This window comes from Rhinoderma darwinii, chromosome 1 (assembly GCF_050947455.1).
Source record: "Rhinoderma darwinii isolate aRhiDar2 chromosome 1, aRhiDar2.hap1, whole genome shotgun sequence".
Lineage (NCBI taxonomy): Eukaryota > Metazoa > Chordata > Amphibia > Anura > Rhinodermatidae > Rhinoderma > Rhinoderma darwinii.
Genome location: NC_134687.1, coordinates 342,006,183 through 342,029,534, shown reverse-complemented (window position 1 = coordinate 342,029,534; position 23,352 = coordinate 342,006,183). Strand labels below are relative to the sequence as shown.

Below are 23,352 nucleotides of genomic sequence, written 5' to 3'. Positions count from 1 at the left end.
GTGCGCCATTCTAATAGGTTTCCTCTCCTAGTAACAGTTTTTTTGTAACTAAATATATATATTTTTTTTATAATTATATATATATTTTTTTTTGCTTTTTATGAGATTTACTATAAAAATTTAAATAAAAACACTAACTAAAAAAACGGGGGGGGGGGGAGTTGTTACAATATAATGTAATGTTTCTTCACTGTAACGATTTGTTTCTTTCTATTTCACAGGTCTCTGTCTCTCCTCTCACAAAACCACAACTGAGAGGAGAGACGGAGAGCAGAGGAGAGAGCCCGCTGTTTACACTCAGCGGGTGGTGATCGCTGTGATAGGCTGTTCACAGCGATCACCTCCTCCTATCAGAGGGTCCCCTGACGTTGTCTCCAAGCCTCAGCTGTCACCTAACAGCTGAGGCTTTGAGATATCCGCGCTGCTTGCAGCGCGATCTCATTCTAAAGCGCCACAGTAGAATGGCGGCGCTCTAGAATAAAGCCCACTAATGACCGCCGTGAAAAGGCTTATCGGCGGTCATTAAGGGGTTAACATCACAGTGACACCATCTAATGATGCGCCAGAACTATCTCTACCAGAGGGAAATTTATTCACATTACTTGAAAATTCTAGGAAACGCCTTACTGATAATCTGATAAAAATTTCAGATGTGGACACCGAATCACAAAATCTAAATCTGGTAGTTCTTGGCAACCTCAATGTAGATGCAGGATATTTAGAAAACATGAAAGATCCAGAAAAAGCTCTTGCCACCTTTTCTTATTCTGAACTACTTGTAGGAAATATTTTTTATGTTCATCATGGGGTGAAGAATACAAGGCTTGTGCTGAGGGTTAATGATGGTGATAAAGTGAGTAACACTTGTGTTGAGAATTTTGGCTGTTCCTTTAGAATATAAAATTGTGAATAACACCGGAATTGAAGTAATACAAGGATCAAGTGCATTCCTTAAGACCAGAAACTTAGCAGTTGAAACAAATGCAGTGAATCAGGACATGGAAATAAGGTATGACATTACGGAGATGCCAAAGTACGGCCATATCCAGAGGAAAAGTTCTGGAAATGAATGGAAGCCAATGGCCTCATTTACTCAACGATCTCTTGAGCGAGACCGGATCCGATATCTTAATACCTTTAAGGAAATTCAAGAAAATAATGTAATGGACAGCTTCAAATTTAAAGTTACCATAGCAAACCGTTCCAGTGAAGAACTGCTCTTTGCAATTAGAGTCCAATGGCTCAAATATATAATGATGAAACATTTTCCTTTAACCATTGAAAATGGCAAAAAGGCTACATTTGGTTATGATAACCTACAAGCTGCGGTAGAGGGAGTGAATATAAAGGACACAATAATTTATTATAAGATGCAGTCTTTGCCCAACAGAGGAACGATTTTTAATAAAAACAACATTCTGACATGTTCAGCCAGACAGATATAAATGATGGAAACATTGAGTATGTATTAAGAAAACAACCACATGAAGATTCACAGGATTCTTTTGAGTTCACATTGTTCACAAAATATGCGCAATCCAAACCGTTTCCTTTTACCCTTAATATTAAAGCAGACCTGAACAGTATTATTTTGACTAACAAAGGCTTGTCATTAGCCGAGGGTGAAACAAGGCTCATAACAAAAGACGAACTCTTTGTACAAACCTTAAAGGGAATGTGTTGCCAGAAAAACATGTTTTTTTTTTAAAAATTAAACATTTAGTGTGTGGGTGATTAAACACTGTTCAAATTTTTTTTATTTTTTTGCACGAGTCCAGGTAATATTATAAATTATTTCTAATTTATGATACTACCCTTTTTTGGTCACTAGATGGAGCTGTTCCCAAAATTGCAGCATTGCAACATTGGGTTAAAAGCCCTCGCTCTAGTGAGCTCTCAGCATCCCCCCTCCTTTATCCTGGCTAGTGCCGGGATAAACGAGGGGTTTGAACGATGTAACCTCCTACACTGTGTGTCGCCATTTTTTGAGCTAACCCACAGTGTAGTAGGTTTACATACAGTAGTAAACACACACAAACACGAACATACATTGAAATCTCTTACCTGCTCCTGCCGCCGCGGCTCCCTCCGGCCCGTCCGCTCCGTTTGCTGCCGCTGGTGCAAGTGCACAAATCCGGAAGCCGCGACCGGAAGTAGTAATATTACTGTCCGGCCGCGACTTCCGGTCCACAGGAAAATGGCGCCGGACGGCGCCAATTTCGAATAGGACTGTGTGGGAGCGGCGCATGCGCAGTTCCCACACAGACGCCGTACACTGCAGTCAATGGGACGGGAGCCGTTCGCAGTCCCTATGGGACTGTGGCTGCCGTATTCCATGTCTGTATGTGTCGTTAATCGACACACACAGAAATGGAACAAAAAATGGCAGCCCCCATAGGGAAGAAAAAGTGTAAAAATAAGAAAAAGTAAAACACAAACACACAAATGAATATAAACGTTTTTAATAAAGCACTAACATCTTTAACATATAAAAAAATAATTTGTGATGACACTGTTCCTTTAAGTAATAAAACTTTTTCCTTCAGAGTCTTGAAAAGTCCTCTCCATGGAAAGATAAAGCTCATTAATTTCTCAGATTCTCTTGTAAACTATGAAAATATAACCACATTCTCTAGCCAAGATATTTTGGGTGAACGTCTTCTGTATGTTCATGATAATTCCGAGACTGTTTCTGATTACTTTGTCATTCTTGCATCCTCTGTACCTCTGGAGCCCAAAAATGTTGCTTTGGATACAACGCCCATGGAGACAGAAATTTATTTTAATTTATCCATAGAGCTGAGGAATGATGAGAAGCCCGTCCGTGTAGTTGACAAGCTGTTTCACGTGGTTAGGAATGGTAAGAAGTTAGTAACTTTGGAGGACTTGTGCTAATTTTTTTTGCTGAAATTCATTTGTAATAAAAAAAATTCTGTAAAACAGAAGGTTTTACCCGAGAAATGCAACTCAATATTTATTGCCCAGATTCTGCCGTTTTTAGAAATATCCCACATGTGGCCCTAGTGCGCTAATTTACTGAAACACCGGCCTCAGAAGCAAAGGAGCACCTAGTGGATTTTGGGGCCTCCTTTTTTTAGAATATATTTTAGGCACCATGTCGGGTTTGAAGAGGTCTTGTGGTGCCAAAACAGTGGAAATCCCACAAAAGTGAAACGGTTTTGGAAACTACACACCTCAAGGAATTTATCTAGGGGTATAGTGAGCATCTTGACCCCACAGGTCTTTTGCTATATTTATTGGAGTATGTCTGTGAAAGTGAAAATCTACTTTTTTTCTGAAAAAATATAAAAAAAATAATATTTGCAAGGAATAAAGATTAAAAAGCACCCCAAAACTTGTAAAGCTACTTCTCCCGATTATGCCAATACCCCATATGTGGTACTAAACTGCTGTTTGAACCCACGGCAGAGCTCAGAAGGGAAGGAGCGCCATTTGGATTTTGAAGCAGAGATTTTGCTGGATTGTTTTTCTGTGCCATGTCGCGTTTGCAACGCCCTGGAGGGAGCAAAACAGTGGAATCCCCCAAAACTGACCCCATTTTGAAGACTACACCCCTCAAGGAATTTTTCTAGGGGTATAGTTAGCATTTTGACCCCACAGTTTTTTTGCTGAATTTAGTGGAATTAGGCCGTGAAAATGAAAATCTACTTTTTTCTGAAAAAACATAGAAATGTTTAATTTTTACAATGAATAAAGTAGAAAAATCACCCCAAAATTTGTAAAGCAATTTGTCCTGATTTCAGCAATACACCATATGTGGTAATAAATTGCTGTTTGGACACACGGCAGGATTCAGAAGGGAAGGAACAATATTTGGCTTTTGGAGCTCAAATTTAGCTGGAATGGTTTTTGGGTGTCATGTCGCATATGCAAAGCCCCTGAGGTACCAAAACAGTGGAAACCTCCCAAAAGTCCCTTTAGGGGACTGGAACGAGCGATCATTAGGTCGCTGGTACAATACACTGCAATACTAATGTATTGCAGTATAATGTAATTTTACAGGCTCCTGTAACAGCGCGATCGCTGTTCCTGTCCGTTAGTCCCGGGTGTCAGCTGTAATACACAGCTGACACCTGCAGAATATGGAGTGGGCGCAGCGCGTGAGCCTGCTCCATATATAACCCCTTGCACCACGACATGCTATTAAGTCGTGGTGCGCGAAGGCGTTAATGCGCAGCGGATGGTGCAAATTGAAAATTAAAATTTTCCACTGATATGCCATTTTAATGCACAATACGTTGTGCCCAGTTTGTGCCACTGAAGACAAATACCTCATACAATGTTGAGCGGATTCTACCGGATATAAAATTTGTGGACGTAAGCTGGTGCTTGGGCACGCTGTGGGGCTCAGAAGGGAGGGAACGCCATTTGGCTTTTGGAGCACAGATTTTGCTCGGTAACTGTTCTGTTTGGGGTTTTGCTGGTATTTCAATTTATAATGTGTGGGGATATGTAACCTGTGCGGAGAACATCAGGACATAATAAGAGGGTATAATAATGGGGTACATAAATAATAATCCGCAGATATGTGGCCGGTGTCGCACTGATAAATGGTCGCCCGATCTCATCTGCTTTTGGAACACTCTGCACATTTTGCATCGCCATATTCTGAGAGCCAGAACTTTTTTATTTTTTCTTCACCGGAGCCGTGCGAGGACTTATTTGTTGCGGGACAATCTGTACTTTTCATTGGTACCATTTTAGGGTACAAGTGATTTTTTTTATCACTTTTTATTAGATTTTTTTGGCACGGAAAGTGACAAAGAAACATAAATTCTGACAATGTTTTTTGTATTTTTTTTTTACAATGTTTACCGTGCGGTATAAATGACATTTTATTTTATTCTGCGGGTCGGTACGATTACGGCGATACCATATGTATATAGGTTTTTTATGTTTTGTGGCGATTGCGCAATAAAATCACTTTTCTATAAAATTATTTATTTTTTGTGTCACCATATTCTGAGAGCCATAATTTTTTATTTTTCCGTCAAAAAAGTGGTGTAAGGGCTTGTTTTTTGTGGGACGGGTTGCAGTTTTTATTGGTATTATTTTGGGGTACATGCGACTTTTTGATCACTTTTTATTCTATATTTTGGGAGGGTTGATGACCAAAAAATAGTGATTCTGACATTGTTTTTTAATTATTTTGCGGGAAAAATAATATGATAGTTTTATAGTTTGGGTCGTTATGAACGCGGTGATACCAAATATGTGTACTTTTTTTTAACATTCTCATTTTTTTCCTATAATAAAAGACTTATTATAGGAAAAAAAGCATTTTTTGTTTTTGTAACTTTTATAACTTGTTTTTACACTTTTCTAAAACATTTTTATTACTTTATTTTTTACTTGAAGACTGGCAGCTCTGATCGCTGCTATAATACATTACACTGCCTAGGTAGTGTAACGTATTATAAACTGTCAGTGTGACGCTGCGAGTCACACTGACAGGAAGCTTATGAGGACCTGCCTCCGGCTGGTTCTCATAGGCTGCCTTGCATGGCAGACCCGGGGGCCGTTGTATGGCCCCCGGTTCTGCCTTATAACCGACTGCAGCACCTGCAATCGGTCCCCGGGAAAGTTTGTTGTAGCAACAAACTTTCCAGTTTGTTATAGCAACAAACTTTCCAGTTCGTTGCTACAACACACTTTCCCTGCGATCACATGACCGGGACCTGAACTAATCAGGTCCCGATCATATCTCCGGGACCAGAGGCAGGTGATAACAGCGCGATCCGGGTGTCAGCGCTACTCTGAGACACCCGGATCGTGCTTTTAACACCCACCGTGAATTCACGTCGGCGCTGCACAGAGCCCAGCAAATGCCGACGTGAATATACAGTGGGCGGTCGGGAAGCGGTTAATAGACAACTGGGCATTGTGAAGAGAAGTGCATGACGCTGACCAATCAGCGTCGTACACTTCTCATTGTTCCAGCCCAGCTTCTTTCACTGCACAATCACACTGTAACAATGGACTAGAACAATGAGAAGTGTATGATGCGGATTTGTCAGCGTCATACACTTCTCTTTACAACACCCAGTTGGTAAAAAGTAAAAACACGCCCAGTTGTCTATTAAGAAACTAATTAGCATAAATCTAAAATTGTTTATAACTTGGTCAAAAATAATCGTCTTTCAAAATAAAAACCACTGTTGTTATCTACATTACAGTGCCGATCACATTATGTAGGAGATGGGGCACTTATAATCTGGTGACAGAGCCTCTTTAACCTATGCCTTACAACTATAGCAGAACGTCACATCCGATGGACGCAATACCGATTTTTTGCCCAAAGTGACAAACCCGGCACCCTCTTAGCTAGGAAACTTGCTCCATTGTCTCGTAATTTTATGGTCCCTAAACTAAGGTTGGCGAATGGTAATATCACGCAGCACCCTAAAGAAGTTCCCAATAGTTTATTTTCATTCTTTTCCTCCCTGCATAAATCCCCTCCCCAGCTAGATGAAGTGAAGGCTGATACATTATAAAGGATATCTCCTTGCCTGTATTATCAGACCCCCAAAGAGATACTATGGAGGCCCCTATTTTAACGCAGAAAGTTCTGGCTGCGATTAAATCCCTCAAACCAGCTAAATCCCGAGGACCAGATGGGTTCTCTAATCTCTATTTTAAAAAAAATTCAGATGTTTTGGCCCCTCACCTGGTCCTCCTTTTTAACACTTTAAGGGATGGTAATCCTCCTGGACCTGAAGCTCTCAGGGCATACATTTCCATGATCCCGAAGCCAGGTAAAGACCCCTCTTCTTGTCAAAACTATAGGCCAATATCACTAATTAATGTTGACATGAAGATCCTCACTAAAATCTTGGCCACGAGACTTAATTCCTTTCTAGAACAATATATTCACCCTGATCAGGTGGGTTTCATTCCAAACAGACAAGCGGCTGATCAGACTAGAAGGATCATTGATCTTACATGCCTTGTCCGTTCACACTGGGGTGGAACACGGAAGATGGGAGCACTATACCCGTCACTGGATTTGCATAAGGCTTTCAATTCTCTGACCTGGGACTACTTATTTTTTGTCCTGAAGCATTGGGGGTTTGGAGAAACATTTCTTACCCTTTTGAGAAGTCTATATTCAGCTCCATCCGCCCAGGTAATGATCAAGGGATTCTTCTCAGAAAGTATAACTATAGGCTGGGGAACAAGACAGGGGTACCCTCTATCATCTATTCTTTTTGTCTTGGCAATTGAGCCCCTGGTCCATCTTATCAGGATAAATAACAATATAAAAGGGGTTGAGGTTAGGGGTCAGACACATAAGTGTGCACTTTATGCGGACGCCATCTTACTGGTTTTGTCGTGTCCCACCCCCCCCCCTCCCCCCTCCCGAACCTCTATCACGTCTTAGACCAATTTTCCCAAATCTCGGGATTAAAAGTCAACCATGATTAGTCTGAGGTTTTGAACAGCAGAATTCCACATTCCATGGCCAAGTTGATACAATTGAGCTTTGAGCTGAGAGGGAAGACAAAATCTCCTATCTGGGGGTTCACCTTACTCCTTGCTATTCCACCCTTTTTCGCACAAATTTCCTCCCTCCTAAACAAAAATTGAAAAAAGACCTGCTTCTATTCCTCTTTCCTGGTTCGGTAGGATAGCAGCTGTTAAAATAACGGTTCTTCCCGGAATCTTATACTTCTTCCGCACTTTTCCAGTAGATGTTCCTGCCCCCTATTTAAAAGACCTTCAAAGGCTTATATTGTCCTTCGTTTGGGGTCCTAAACGATGTAGAGTCCCACAAAATACTCTATATTCTCCTAAAGTATCCGGGGGTTTAGGTTTACCGAACCTCACCAAATACTATTATGCTGCCCGTTTGACACCTTTAGTCTCACTCCACAGTATAAGGGTATGTTCACACGCAGTGACCAAAAACGTCTGAAAATACGGAGCTGTTTCAGGCAAAAACAGCTCCTGATTTTCAGACGTTTTTGTAGCAATTTACGTTTTTCTCTGCGTATTTTACGGCCGTTATTTGAGCTCTTTTTCAATGGAGTCAATGAATAACGGCTACAAAAACGTCCCAAGAAGTGACATGCACTTCTTTTTCGCGGGTTTTTTTTTACGCACCATATTTTGACAGCGACGTGTAAAATTACACCTCGTGGGAACAGAACACCGTAAATACCATTGCAAGCAATGGGCAGATGTTTGTAGGCGTAATGGAGACATTTTTTCAGGCGTAATTCAAGGCGTAAAACGCCAGAATTACATCTGAAAACACTGCGTGTGAACATACCCTAAATAACCAAACACGTTGGATTTCTATTGAACAGGCAGATACTCCTGATGTTCCTGTAGACCAGTTGTTATGGCTGAAGCCCAAGCACAGACCACCTGTGTTGTGTCCACTCCTCTCTTCTTCCTTGGCGCCGTGGGATAAGTTGGGTCATAGGTTCCGACTCTGTTCCGTGCACACACCTGCAGCCAGATTATTTGCTAATCCTATTTTTGCTCTTGGAATGCAGCTGTCAGCGTTTCAACGGTGGCTGGATAAACATTTATACCGAATTGGACAATTTTGTGATAGATTAGGCGTAAACCCTGTCATTTTTACAAGTCCATCCACCACAGGCCGAAATCTGAGATTTTTCGCTTTCACCAGATTCACCATTTTATGTCCTCATTTAAACCTACTTCGGTTCTGCAGAATACTTCAGTATTTGAGAATTTATGTTTGAATAATTCTAGTTGTCATCATATATTGTCTAGTATTTACTCATTTTTGGTTTCTCCGTCGGACAAGCTGTCATATATACGCGCACTCCGCGTCTTCTAGACGCCTGGATGGAGGGGTCGGGCGGCAGTGTCCGCCATTCACGGATCGCAACTCAGGTGTGTATAGTTAACACCTGTTATGTCTTGACTTTAATGCCTATAGATTTTGGGCATCAGGCTGTCATTGGACCTTTCAAACAATCTCCTCCCATTATTTTATGCATTTATTACGTCAGCCACCTTATCAGTCATTACCCCTTGAAAAAGCAGATGGCGAAAAGCGCATAGGGGCCTTTAGTGTGGAGATTGTTTGTTTAGGCTCACCATGCAACAAATGGGTCGGTATAGGTTCTGGGGCTTTTATGTCTGGTGATTCCCTGGTGCTTATGTAACTGCAATTACACTTGTGCTTCTTTGACCAATTTTTGTATATACAACTAGTCTCCACTTGAACGGCATTATGCCTTACGGTACACTTGTGTTCCTTAAATTGATCCATGTATATACAGCGTGTCCTTTTGAGTAGTTCACTTGAACGGCATCACGTCCTATGGTGTCTATATGACAATTGCATGTTACTTGTGTAGTCCTCATTTATCTCCACACTATTGTATTTTAATTGTTTGTCTATTTTTAGGTCTTGATGGCCAATATGTTCTTATGACCATTGTGATAAAGTATTTATATTTTTGCATGGTACATACATTGTACTTTGTGTTATTTCTTCCTTTTGGATATTTGGTATGTCCCCACGTATAGTTATAGGTATTGAGAAGCTGTCATATATGTCTATATGGGAGAGGGACTTACACACATCCTTTACTGTTAGGGAATGGCAAGATATGGCAGAACGTACTGTGGGAAATTTCTATTAACGCCAATTATAAAGTATTCTTACGATGGTATTTAGTTCCCTCTAGACTGGCTGAGATGTTCCCTTCTACCTTGTCTTCTTGCTTCCGACACTGTGGATGTGTGGGAGACCCTCTGCATATATGGTGGGGTTGCCCGAAGGTACACCGGTTTTGGCGATGAATCTTTAATATGTTGTATTCTATGACTCAGATTAACTTGACATTGTTCATCTAGTTAAGACTAAAGCGAATTGGATTATGGTCAATGACGGTTTACACTGTATGGTCTCAGATAGGGAAGAGCTCTTCCTTAAAGTTTGGCAGCCATGGCTCAGATACCTTGGGACGATCTCTTAGGTTCATTTTGCTTGGAAGATAATTGACCCTCATTTTCCTGTTCCCCCCCCCCCTCTTTCCCTACCTCCCTTTTATTCCTTCCTTAATTTTATCTTTCCTTCTTCGATATATGGCAATATTTGGAAAATATTTGTCTGTTATGATTTGATTTAAGGGGAATGCCCCCGACTGTTGTTTGCACTGTTTGATGTACAGTTTGTCTTTTCTTGAAAACCTTCAATACAAATTATTGAAACACACTAAACTGTCCCTTTAAGCCAAATAATTACATACTCATGAAAAAGTACAAATGCGTCTTATCTTGGTTTGTACATATTCTAAATTCTTATCAGACGCTGTACATTCCTTCCTGATAGATGAAAACTGCAAAGTCTTGCTTAGTCATCCGTATAAATAGAAAATATTTAATAAGTTAGTTTCCAGTGTTACTGTGGCAAAAAAAAAATAATCCTTTTAACCAACTAACAAAATAATTAATTATAAAACTGCTCTGCTCCTAATCATTTATCTTCTTACTTGGACCACTTCTTTCCTTCAAAATCCTTCAGCTACTAGTAAAGGTATCTGTCTGTTTTATTTACGAACAGACCGGATCTGCACAATTCCACATATTACTAAATGGTTTAAATGCTACATACTCTATAGCAGAATGGCCCCGAGAATACTGTATCTCAGTTAAAATAGAATTTTATTTTAAATTGCTATATAGATGGTATTACACCCTATATTGTTTGTCTGAAATGTGCCCCACCGGGTGCAGAGCTTGACCGCGCACTGTGAAGGTGGCTTGAACCAGAGCTCCTCACGCGATCTGTCTAAACCCAAGGAAACAGCGGGATGTAGCACTCCAGAATGGTGAGAACTGCAAAGGAAAGAGGCAAGGAACGTGCTGGTACCACGAAACCTGGAAAAAAAAACAGGCAGATCTGGATACATTTTTGATGAAGAACTTGGATTCCTCCCCAGCTCGCACTTCCAAGATCGAGCTGGTGCCGGACCCGGCAGAAAACCACGATACAGAGGATAACTCTGATGCTGGTAGCACAGGAGACCGCACTCATGCAGGGGGTGAATCGGCTTGCGCCCCTCTTTCTAGGGGTTTTATAAAGAGAGTCCTGTTCAAAGCTCTAGGCCCTATCGCCAAAGACTTGGCAGACATAAAATCTGACGTACGCTATATTGGGGGCAGGGTTGAGGCGCTAGAGTCTGCACAATCAGCAGTTGCTCATTTTGGAGCAGTGGTTAGTGAGGCCCTTCAAGTTCAGCATGACCATATTAATATGGCCTTATTGCAAGCAGAGGATAAGGCCTGATGCACACGACCGTGTTCGGTCCGTGATATACGGTCCGCATGTCGGCCGCTTGTCCCGGACCGTACAAAGTACAGGGAGCCGGGCTCCTAGCATCATACTTATCTATGACGCTAGGTGTCACTGCCTATCCACGTAACTACTGTCACACACTAAAACATGATTACAGTACGGGACAGTAGTTCCGCGGACAGGCAGTGACCCCTATCGTCATAGATAAGTGTGATGCTAGGAGCCCGACTCCCTGCACTGTGTTCGGTCCGGGACATGCAGCCGACATGCGGACCGTATATCACGGACCGAACACGGTCGTGTGCATCAGGCCTAAGGGGAATAGAAGCCGCCACAAAAATATCAGGATCCGGGGGCCTATTTGAATCTACAGCGCATGAAGCCCTGCCTAAAGTAGCACAGGAGATTTTTACTTCTCTTTGGGTGCAGACAGAGCCTCGCTAATCCGGGTTGAAAGAATACATCGGGCCCTTTGGGATAAACCACACTCCAATGATCCCCAAGTGCTTCCGTGTGCCGTGCGCGATTTGCACGCACTCATTGACTTCAATGGGTGCGTGCTGCGTGAAACACGGGCAAGTATAGGACATGTCGTGACTTTCACGCAGCGCACATACGCTGCGTGACAATCACTGACAGTCTGAACAGCCCCATTCATTAACATAGGTCCGTGCGTATCATGGAACGTATAACACATTCGTGTGAATAAGGCCTTACTAGATATTTTTGTAATGTATTTTTCGTTTAAAAAAAAAATAATTTGTTCCTGGTAGTTGGATAGGAACGAAGTATGATGCAAAGAGGGTTATGGATTGCTTGTTTTTTTTATAAATGAATAGTGATCAGAACAAATGCCGGTTTTCGACAGTGTCCTATTTTACCAGATTTTTTTGTGTGTATAATGTATTTTTCGTTTAAAAAAACACATAATTCGTTCATGAATAGAGGGTTATGTATTATTATGTATAGAGGGTTAATAATACATAACCCTCTATTCATCATATTTCGTTCCAATCCAACTACCAGGAACGAATTATGTGTGTTTTTTTAAATGAAAAATCTAGTCAAATAGGACACTGCAGGGGCGTAACTAGGAAAGACTGAGCCCCATAGCAAACTTTTGACTGGGGCCCCCCTCCCCTGGGTATCACACAACCCCCCCCTTGTAGATAGTGCCTCCCTATAGATTCCGCCACACAGCGCCCCCTATAGATAGCACCATACAGCCCCCTTGTAGATAACGCCATACAGCCCCCCTGTATATAACACCATACAGCCCTCCCCTGTAGATAATGCCATACAGCCCTCCCCCTGTATATAACTCCATACAGCCCTCCCCTGTAGATAATGCCATACAGCCCTCCCCCTGTATATAACGCCATACAGCCCCCCCCCCCTGTAGATAACGCCACACAGCCCTAAACCCCCCTTTAGGTAATGCCATGCAGTCCCCAACCCCGCCCCCCAAAAAACGGCCTATAGTTTGTCCTACAAAAAACATGCATCCCCTATCCACAGGATAGGGGATACATGTGTGATCGCTGGCAGCGATAAGGAAACCGGGGGACCGAAAGTCCCCCGAAGTTCTTCCATGACAAACCTCGGACTTTCGGGGTCTGCGCAGTTCAATAAAAATAAAAGCTCTTTTGCATGCATGCATGCGCACAAGCGTGACCGGTGCACAAGTCATTTCTATGGAGCTGCAGACAGCCCCCGGAAGTCCGAGGTCTGTCATGGAGAACTTCAAGGGACTTTCGGTCCCCCGTTCTCCTTATCGCTGGACGTCCCAGAGATCCCACATGTATCCCCTATCCTGTGGATAGGGGATGCATGTCTTTTGTAGGAACAAGTATTAATTGTGGAAGGAGAAAGAAGGGAAAGACTTGTGGTTCAATTGAACAATTAAAAAAAACAAAACTTTATTTATAAACAATTATTATGAATATTTAAAATTATCCAACGCAGGTCCAATTGTATTGTAGTGCAGATGACCCCCAATCCTACATTATTAAAGGACACAATTTGCCTCATAAATTGTATGTTATTCAATGTTGCTATCTGGCAGTGAATTAGTGTAAAACAACCAACCAATAAATATTTCTGCCAAGATTATCAGTGCAGGTTGCAAGGGAAGATAGTGTCCATGTCTGAATGTCTCCCTTTTATATTAGTTGAAACATACTTAGACCCTTATTTGTGTCTATGTTATTATAGACACAAAGTGACATTGAGTTATAGAGTTTTAGGTCATGTCAGCCGGCTCCCTTGTATAGTAGCTGTAGCAGCTGTGAGCACGAAAAACGCACTGACTTAGTTATCAGCGCCGTCGCCGTGCTGGAGCCACTGAGTCAAATGTCAAATCCTCCACACTGCCGAGGACGGGAGGAGCGACAGGCAGCAGGAGAATGAAGTTCCCGGGCTGTGTGAGTGATATGAACCGCTGACGTAATCCTGAGCCTCTCGTAGTGTGAGAGGTTCTCAGCTGTCAGTGATGCACGATCACCTGACAGTTTCTCTAGTTGCCCTTCAGTGGCGTCGCGCTGTAGCAGCCATAGCGGCTCGTGCCGGCGGGTGGCACGGGCCCCCTCAGGCTGCGGGCCCCGTAGCAGCCGCTACGGCTGCTACAGTGGTAGTTACGCCACTGAGTATGAGAAAAGAAAATAAGACAAATATTATTGAATGGACATTTAGACAAGAGTTGCAGATTTATGTATTCCAAAGTGCAATCAGATAGAAAACAGCCATCCCCTTCAAAGGCCTAAAGAGACTTGGCCATGTGAATGTGCGCCACCCACCAGCACCCCCTACCCACTCCCAATCACGGCATGTGTCAATTAATCGGTTAAACCTTGAACCGTACAGTGAGTGAGATTCGATGAGCACCCAACCACCCCATATCAAGTTCAATTTAGCCGGGCGACCACGATGTTTATATACAACTTTTTCAAATGGAAGAACATTATTAATCAGTTTATGCCATTGCGCCACCGTCGGCTTCCTATCCCAAAAGCTGAGAATCCACCTACAGCCCCACATTAAATGTATAAAATCAGCTCTATCCTCCCCACATCTATGACATTGCGAGGATGTCATCCGTCCCATATGCTGTAGTCGTATTGGCGTTAAGTAACATTGATGTATGATATATAATTGCACCAGTTTATTATTAGCAGCAGGAGAAACCAACAGATGGGATCTCTGTGCCTCCTTCCAATCCTCGACACTCACAGAGGTACGCAAAAGATCCAGATGCAAACAAATTTAAGTTTTATTGCAACAAAAGATGGTAAAGTTGAGGTGGAAAGCGACTTGGTAAAGACGTTTCGGCCGAACCTCGGCCTTTGTCACGGTCGCTAAAATGATAAAGAATAAAATGCTTTTACAAAGTTGGCAATAAAATTTACAAAAATACAGTATGAACAAATGAAAATAATAATATGAAAATAACATATATAGATGAGTTATCTCTGTTTACATGAAATTATATAGCGCTGTCACCTCAGATATACACAGAGAACAATTATTATACATTATAAGGAAAAATAAAAATATTTTAATACTGAACTGTATAAAGAAAATTGCGTGATCAATTAGTGGAACACGTAACACAAGAATTAAGGAAATCATAATCATCTATGAAAGAATAAGTCATAATGATCTATAAAAACAAGACTAGGGGCTGAATAGTCAGAACAAAATTAAGTTAAATATGCTCAAGGAGGATCTAGCAGTATATAGCTGTATGTGGCATAAACAATCTGGAAACCTCTGATGGTGATGCAATACCTAGGTTACATATATTGATTTAGTTTTGTTATTGTGGTGGGGAGAGGAAAGAGTCCTCACTGTAGACCATACCATAAAGTACCGGTAGAAAATAAAGGATAGTGTGGAAAGAAGCAAACACTAGAGGATAAACTAAAGGGAGAAAGTAAGAGGAAAGACATGTGCTGCTGTACCTGTAAGACGATATCACTGGTATGGGTTGTCCGCGGGATATTCCCTGTGTGTCTGTGCTATGTGAGTTGCGTCTGTGTTTATACCAGACCAACCGGAACTGATGTCAGTGGTACAGCCAGAGCCGTCTAACAGCTGATATGTGAGTGCAGTGAATATTCATGAGGTAATTATAGCAAGGGACCGTGAAAAAGAAACCTTCTGGGAGTATTGACAGAGCCATCTAGCTGCTGATATGTGAGTGCAGTGAATATTCATGAGGTAATTATAGTAAGGGACCGTGGAGAAAGAGAGCAAAGGGACCTAGCAGCTGATGTGAGTGCAATGAATATTCCTGAGGTTATTATAGTAAGAATGTGTGTTAGTGTGCGTATATATATATATATATATATATATATATATATATATATATATATATATATATATATATATATATATATATATGTGAGTGGCATGTAATGAAGGAATGCAACTATATAGAGAAGTATGTTGACAGAAACTGATTGGACGCTATCTAGTTGCCATGACAACGAACCAGAGAAGGAAAGGGACCGTATGTCTGAAGGTATAGATGATCTCAGCCTATGTGTATGGGATGTCAATGTAAGGATAGATGTAGGAACGGTATAGAAGGTGATAGTAGTCATGGCAACATGGAGAGAAGGGAAAATTAGAAAAATTAGAAAAAATTTTGAAAAAATAAAAAATAAAAATCAGAAAAAATATATATGTATAAAAATGAAGGAATAAAGATGAGATTTGACAGCCGGTTTTATGGTACTTTTACCTGGTCCATGTGGATGTGTTTTTTCTCTAGCGTGTCTAGAAACAGAAAAGACAACAAGTTAGAATATGCAAGTCAAACAAGATATAGGAACTGGCATTAAAGGGGTTGTCCGAGATATATTTTTATTTAAAAGTTAAACACACAATACACACATTAACTATTCCCTAATATACTTACCTGTGCAATCTTGCTTCTGTTCTCCGTTCTGGCAGCTCTTTTCTGCCGATCACATGTCTTCTGACGTCACGTTTTCTTCCTCCTCCACTGTCGTGTCGTGTCCCGATCACATGGTCTCGCCCCAGCGAGACCTCGGATGGGACACGACACGTCACTGGAGATGTGTCGTTTCTGCGGGTGCCCGCCCAGCCTATGCAGCTTTTTTTCACTGTGAGCGCGCCTATGCGTGTTCACAGTGAAAAAAGTGAAGAGGGACGGCACCCGCGGACTAGAGAGGTACAGTGACCTCTGTACTTTTAGTTCTTCCCCTATCAAAGCCTACACATAGTAGGCTTTGATAGGGGATCAGACAACTCGATGCAGTACACGGGTCGCATGCAGCCCTTGAGGCTGTTATCTGCGGCCCGCGGGACACCGTTGCGCCGTAGCACCGAGCAGGCCCAAGGAGGAGCCGCACTACGCTATTATAGGCTCTGCTACGATGTCAGGAGTCCCGGAGCAGAGCGTATAATATTAAACTGTAAAAGATCTTCTGGGGTCCTGTATCTAAGCCTACATTGTTAGGCTTAGATACAGTGGCTAAAAAAAATTGTCACACATGGAGCCTGTATCTAAGCCTAACACAATGTATGCTTAGATACAGGACCCCAGATGACATTCTTTTTATTCCTGTATAAGATTTGTGTTTTGGGGCCCTGTATCTAAGCCTAACATGTATTCTTAGATACATGGCCCATGTGTGACACTGTCTGCTTGGGTAATGTATCTAAGGCTACCTTGTGGTAGGCTTAGATACATGGTCAAACAGACAGTATCACACATGAGCAGTGTATCTAAGCATCACTTTTTTTTTCTTAGTTATGTGTTTTTTACAGTTCAAGGACTACTTCAATGACACCCTTTTTTATTTTTAATAAAATCGTTAACCAGTGTTGTGTGTGTTATTTCATTACAATATTTTTTCTATGTCCTCATTTATTTTAAAATGTATTACTAGTTCATTACTGTCTAACAGCGTCCATTAGTAAGGCTTCATGCACACGAGCGTGTGTATTTTACACGCGTGAAAAACTTGCGTCAATCATGTCTGTGTGTGTGCGTTACGGCGGATTTACACGAACGTGCTATACGTCCGTGCAACCCGCGTGGTTTTCACGCGGGTCGCACGGACCTATGCAAGTCTATGGGGGCATGCAGACTGTCCGTGAGTTTTGCCCAGCGTAAGTACGCTACGTAAAACTCGCGACATGTTCTATATTTCTGCGTTTTTCGAGCATCACGCACCCATTGAAGTCAATGGGTGCGTAAAAATCACGCGCACCACACAGAAGCACTTCCGTGGGACACGCGTGATTCACGCAACAGCAGTAAAAAGTATGAATGTAAACAGGAAAGCACCACATGCTTTTCTGTTTACAAACATCCAAACGTAGTGTCATAATGATGGTGGCTGCGCGAAAAGCACGCAGCTGCGCACCATATGAACATGACACGGAGCTGTCAAGTGCATTTTGTGCACGCAAAACGCCACTGTATTTGCGTGCGCAAAACGCACACGCTCGTGTAAATCCGCCCTTATGCATCAGTGTGCTTTTCGATTGTCATGTGTTATTCACGCACTCACAAAGCCAGCACATTTTTTTCATCTAACAAATTGTGTAAATCACGCACCAAACACGTGTGTGCGGTGCGTGGTTTTCACGCATGCATTGACTTCAATGTGAGTGTAGGTGCAGGATAACGCACCAATAGAGGACATGCAGTATGTTTCACGCAGCGGACTCTCGCTGCGTGAAAAGTCACGCATGTGTCAACGGCCCCATTGAAATAAATGGGTCGCGTGTGTTGTGCGTTTTTTCAAAGCACAGCACACGGACGTGATTCACGCTTGTGTAAATCGTGCCTAAGGCCCCATTCTCAACAGGGTGAATCTCGCCCGTGTGCTGATTGTGAAAACCACGCACAGCACACGCGACCCATTATTTTAAATTGGCCTGTTTTCATATGCGTTTCTCACGGGCGTCAATCTTACACGCAAGTGTGCATGAGGCATAAGACGGGGCTGGACGAACGCAAAAAAAGCCGCAAACAACGCCGCAAAAAACAATAAAAAAACAACGCCAAAAAGGCTACGATAAACGCGGGGAAAAACATTAAAAAAAAAACGTGAAAAAAACAGCAAACAAAGAGGCAAAGAACGCCACGAAAAACGACAGGGAAAACGCCACGAAAGACGCAACGAAAAACGCAGAAATAAAAAACCCCCCAAAAATACGCGAAAAGCGTAGAAAAAAAGGCTATGATAAACGACACGCAAAACGACGAAAAAAATATAGTGGAAAATGACGCGAAAAAAGCCGCAAACAAAGAGGCAAAGAAGGCTGCGAAAAAAAACGGGGAAAACCACACGAAAGACGCAACGAAAAACGCATAAAAAATTTCCGACAACAACGACGCAAAAAAAGAAACGATAAACGACGCGAAAAAAAGGATACGATAAACGAAACGGAAAACACATTCAAAAACATCGCAAAAAAAGACGCAAACAAACAAGCAAAAAACGCCAAGATAAAGTAAGCGAACAACGCCCCGAAAAAAATCGGCAAAGAAAAACGCAAACAGCGCACAAAAAACGCCGGGAAAAACGACGCAAAAAACAGCGTGCAGGGAGAGGTAAATCTGCCGCAATCTTCAAGACGGAATTTTGAGGCAGATATTGTTCCTGCCAAAAAACTCTGTGTGAACATAGCCTTAGTGGAGAGAGACATGAGATAGAGGAGGGCGGACAAGGGTTAGGGTATGTTCACACGAGGGCGTCCGTAACGGCTGAAATTACGGGGATGTTTCAGCCTGAAAACATCACCGTAATTTCAGCCATAACGGCATGTGCAGGCGCTTGAACGCCGCGTCCATTAGGGGCGTAATTGGCGCTGCTATTCATTGGAGTCAATGAGTAATGGCTCCAATTATGCCCAAAGAAGTGACAGGTCACTTCTTTGACGCGGGCGTCTATTTACGCGCCGTCATTTGACAGCGGCGCATAAATATACGCCTCGTGTGAACAGACAAACGTCTGCCCATTGCTTTCAATGGGCAGATGTTTGTCAACGCTATTGAGGCGCTATTTTCGGACGTAATTCGGGGCAAAAACGCCCGAATTATGTCCGTAATTAGTGCGTGTGAACATACCCTTAGGGTAGACACGAAGAGGTGAAAAGAGAAATAAAACATAAATGTGAAAAACATAATGGGGGGGAGAACATTTGCTCATCATCCTTCAAGAATGTCATCAAGAAGACAAGTGCAGTGAAGGAGGTCAGCGGGAGGAGCAAGGACAGCTCACATGAACTCTTGGAAGGTACGTGCACGCTCATTGCAGCCTGCAATGAGCGTGCACGTGAAAAAAGTTTCATCACAAGGAAAGATCAACAAACCAGAGCTGAACTGCATGTAAACAAACTGTGCTGAATTCAAAGAAGAAATGTGTTAAGTAGAATTTTTTTAAAAAATAATGCTTTATTTAGGTTGTCTGTATAAGGGGTAATGTATGACAGAGTTTTTGAAAAAATGTTGGGATCTCGGACAACCCCTTTAATACATGAACTGCACAGAAGATAATAGGGTTTCGTATCAATTCATTAGGTCAAATTCCCTATTGAGACCCCTGGGACTTAAGGTTTGTAATGTATGTATCCAGTAGGATTCCCGTTCCTTAAGTAAATGTATGTGGTTGCCACCTCTACGTGGTTCAGGAACGTGTTCAATTATCTGGAACTGAAATTGGGAAAGTTGATGATTAGCCTTACTGAAGTGGTCTGGTAATGGTAACCAGTTTTTGTTACAGCGGATAGTAGATTTGTGGCTTGTTATGCGATCCCTAATGTGTTGTGTGGTTTCGCCCACATATATTAGCCCACACGGGCACTTTACCAGGTATACCACAAAATTGGTATCACATGTATAGAAGCCTTTTATGGGAAAAGATTTATTAGTGTGGGGATGCTGGAACCGATCACCCTTGATAACGTTGGAGCAGCATGAGCAATGGAGGCATGGGAAAGTTCCATTATGTCTGGGTCGTAAGAAAGTTTGTCTGGGCAATTTAGTGTTGCTGCCAATGTCTGCTCTAACCAATCTATCCCTGAAATTGGGTGGGCGTTTGAGGCACATCATCGCAGGCGACTTAAATTCTTGAATGGTCGGGTAGGCTGTACTGAGGTGGTGCCAATGTTTTCTAATAATTTGTTGGAATTTTGGAACCAAAGGGTGATATGTATGTACAAACGGAATTCTATTTAGTTTAGTGTCGTTGCGGGTGGTACAAGGTGTGTGATCTTCTTGAATCGTATTATGCAGTTCTTGTTGAAGTATCCGTGAAGGATAACCTCTGTCTTTGAATTTGTCAGTCATTTCTTGTAATCTAGTGTGTCGTGTTGTCTCATCTGTTACAATCCTAGAGATGCGTTTATATTGAGATTTAGGAAGTGAGGTTTTCGTTTTATACGGATGGTTACTCTGGAAATGGAGCAGGCCATTTCTGTCTGTGGGTTTGGTATATAGATCGACAACTAGATGGCCAGTGTTATTTTTCTTAACCAACGTGTCCAGGAAGCTTATCTCCTGTGAACTCAGATTTAATGTAAATTGTAGACCCTCACGTATGGTGTTAATTTCCTGGACAAAATCTATGGCAGATTGTTCAGTACCTTTCCATATGCAAAATATGTCATCTATATATCGATGCCAGCAGATTGCATTATCCCTGAATCTAGGATTGGTGTAAATGTGGGTAGATTCGAATTCTGCCATGTAGGCATTGGCATATGGAGGAGCCATGTTAGAACCCATAGCAGTGCCATTGATCTGTTTATAAAAGTTGTCCCCAAATAAGAAATAATTCTCATTCAGAATTAATTCGAGTAGTTCTAAACATAATGATTTGGAATTCATGGACATATCGGTAGTGTCCAGGAGGCTACTTGTGGCTGCTAGGCCATCTTGATGTGTGATGGATGTGTATAAGCTATTGACATCCAATGTAATTAGGAGGCTAGTAGGCTCAATCTGATGTAGACTTTTAATAATCTGTAAAAAATGGCTGGTGTCCAGGAGAAATGATTTGGTTTTTTTAATGAGGGGAGTCAATATTTTTTCTAAAAAGATGGCTAATGGGGATGAAATAGAGTCGGTGGAGGCAACTATTGGTCGACCAGGGGGATTGATTAAAGACTTGTGAATTTTTGGTAGGACATAAAATACGGGAGTTATTGGAAACGGATTCTGTAAAAATTTGTGTGTTTTGTGATCAATTGTATTAATATCAAGGTGATGATCAATGATGGAGTTGATTTTATGGCGTATATCGGAAATAGGGTCTCTTGGTATTTTGAGGTAGGTGTTACTATCAGTAAGTTGGCGATTGATTTCAGAGACATAATTATTATAATCAAGTATTACAATGGCCCCTCCCTTATCGGCTGGTTTAATTATGATTTCCCGGTTATGTTGTAAATCCCTTAAGGATGTCCTTTCTTCAGTGGACAAATTTTTTTGATGGGGATAGTAGCCCAAATTGTAATCGTGCAAGACGACATCAATGTCTCTTTGTACAAGTTCAATCACCGATTCTGTAGCGTGGTAGATTTTGGGGGGAGCAAAATTGCTTTTGCTACGGAGGCCCAAATTAGAAATAGAAATTTCTGAGCACACGTCTCTAGGCTGTTGGGAAGTGGATAGATCAGTAAGTCCAAAGTGTGTCTTGAGTCGTAATGATCTGTAAAAGTAGTTCAATTCCTGCTGGAGAATGAACGTATTACAGGGGGCGGTGGGGCAGAAGGACAAGCCTTTCTGTAAGACTGACAGTTCTGTTGGCGTAAGGGAATGAGAGGAGAGATTGACGACCAGGTGGTTCTTCCTACCTGGGACCTCGTCTGTATGTTGGTGTCTCGACCTCGTCCATCTCCTCCCCGCCCGCCTGGTGGTCCGTTTCGGCCTCTCCGATTGCCTAAAAAACGTGGAGGACGTCGACCAATAGAGGAGTCGCTGCCAGAACTGGAGAAATTTTCTGTTTGTTGTCGTGGTTGGCGCCATGAATTTGCGTAAGTTGACGACTCGTTCCATCGGTAAACCCTGTTGTTATCGTAATCCGTTGCGTCCCTCTGGAATTTATCGCGTTTTCTTAGTTGTATGGTCTTAGAAAAGTCGTTGATGGCAATGTCGGTACGTGTTTTCAGATTCTCCCATTCACTGGGGCTTAGAGTTGCTGATAGTTATAAATCTCAATATAAACGCATCTCTAGGATTGTAACAGATGAGACAACACGACACACTAGATTACAAGAAATGACTGACAAATTCAAAGACAGAGGTTATCCTTCACGGATACTTCAACAAGAACTGCATAATACGATTCAAGAAGATCACACACCTTGTACCACCCGCAACGACACTAAACTAAATAGAATTCCGTTTGTACATACATATCACCCTTTGGTTCCAAAATTCCAACAAATTATTAGAAAACATTGGCACCACCTCAGTACAGCCTACCCGACCATTCAAGAATTTAAGTCGCCTGCGATGATGTGCCTCAAACGCCCACCCAATTTCAGGGATAGATTGGTTAGAGCAGACATTGGCAGCAACACTAAATTGCCCAGACAAACTTTCTTACGACCCAGACATAATGGAACTTTCCCATGCCTCCATTGCTCATGCTGCTCCAACGTTATCAAGGGTGATCGGTTCCAGCATCCCCACACTAATAAATCTTTTCCCATAAAAGGCTTCTATACATGTGATACCAATTTTGTGGTATACCTGGTAAAGTGCCCGTGTGGGCTAATATATGTGGGCGAAACCACACAACACATTAGGGATCGCATAACAAGCCACAAATCTACTATCCGCTGTAACAAAAACTGGTTACCATTACCAGACCACTTCAGTAAGGCTAATCATCAACTTTCCCAATTTCAGTTCCAGATAATTGAACACGTTCCTCAACCACGTAGAGGTGGCAACCACATACATTTACTTAAGGAACGGGAATCCTACTGGATACATACATTACAAACCTTAAGTCCCAGGGGTCTCAATAGGGAATTTGACCTAATGAATTGATACG

At 42.0% G+C, this 23,352-nt stretch overlaps 1 long non-coding RNA gene across 1 annotated transcript; it reads right to left on the bottom strand.

The window, feature by feature from the left end:
- Nucleotides 1–14,140: 14,140 nt before the first annotated feature.
- LOC142742238 (uncharacterized) lies at nucleotides 14,141–22,483 on the bottom strand. Its single transcript, XR_012881332.1, has 3 exons — nucleotides 22,145–22,483; nucleotides 16,050–16,084; nucleotides 14,141–14,658 (listed from the first exon to the last, which is right to left on the bottom strand). It is a non-coding gene; the product is annotated as an uncharacterized LOC142742238 (long non-coding RNA).
- Nucleotides 22,484–23,352: the final 869 nt, after the last annotated feature.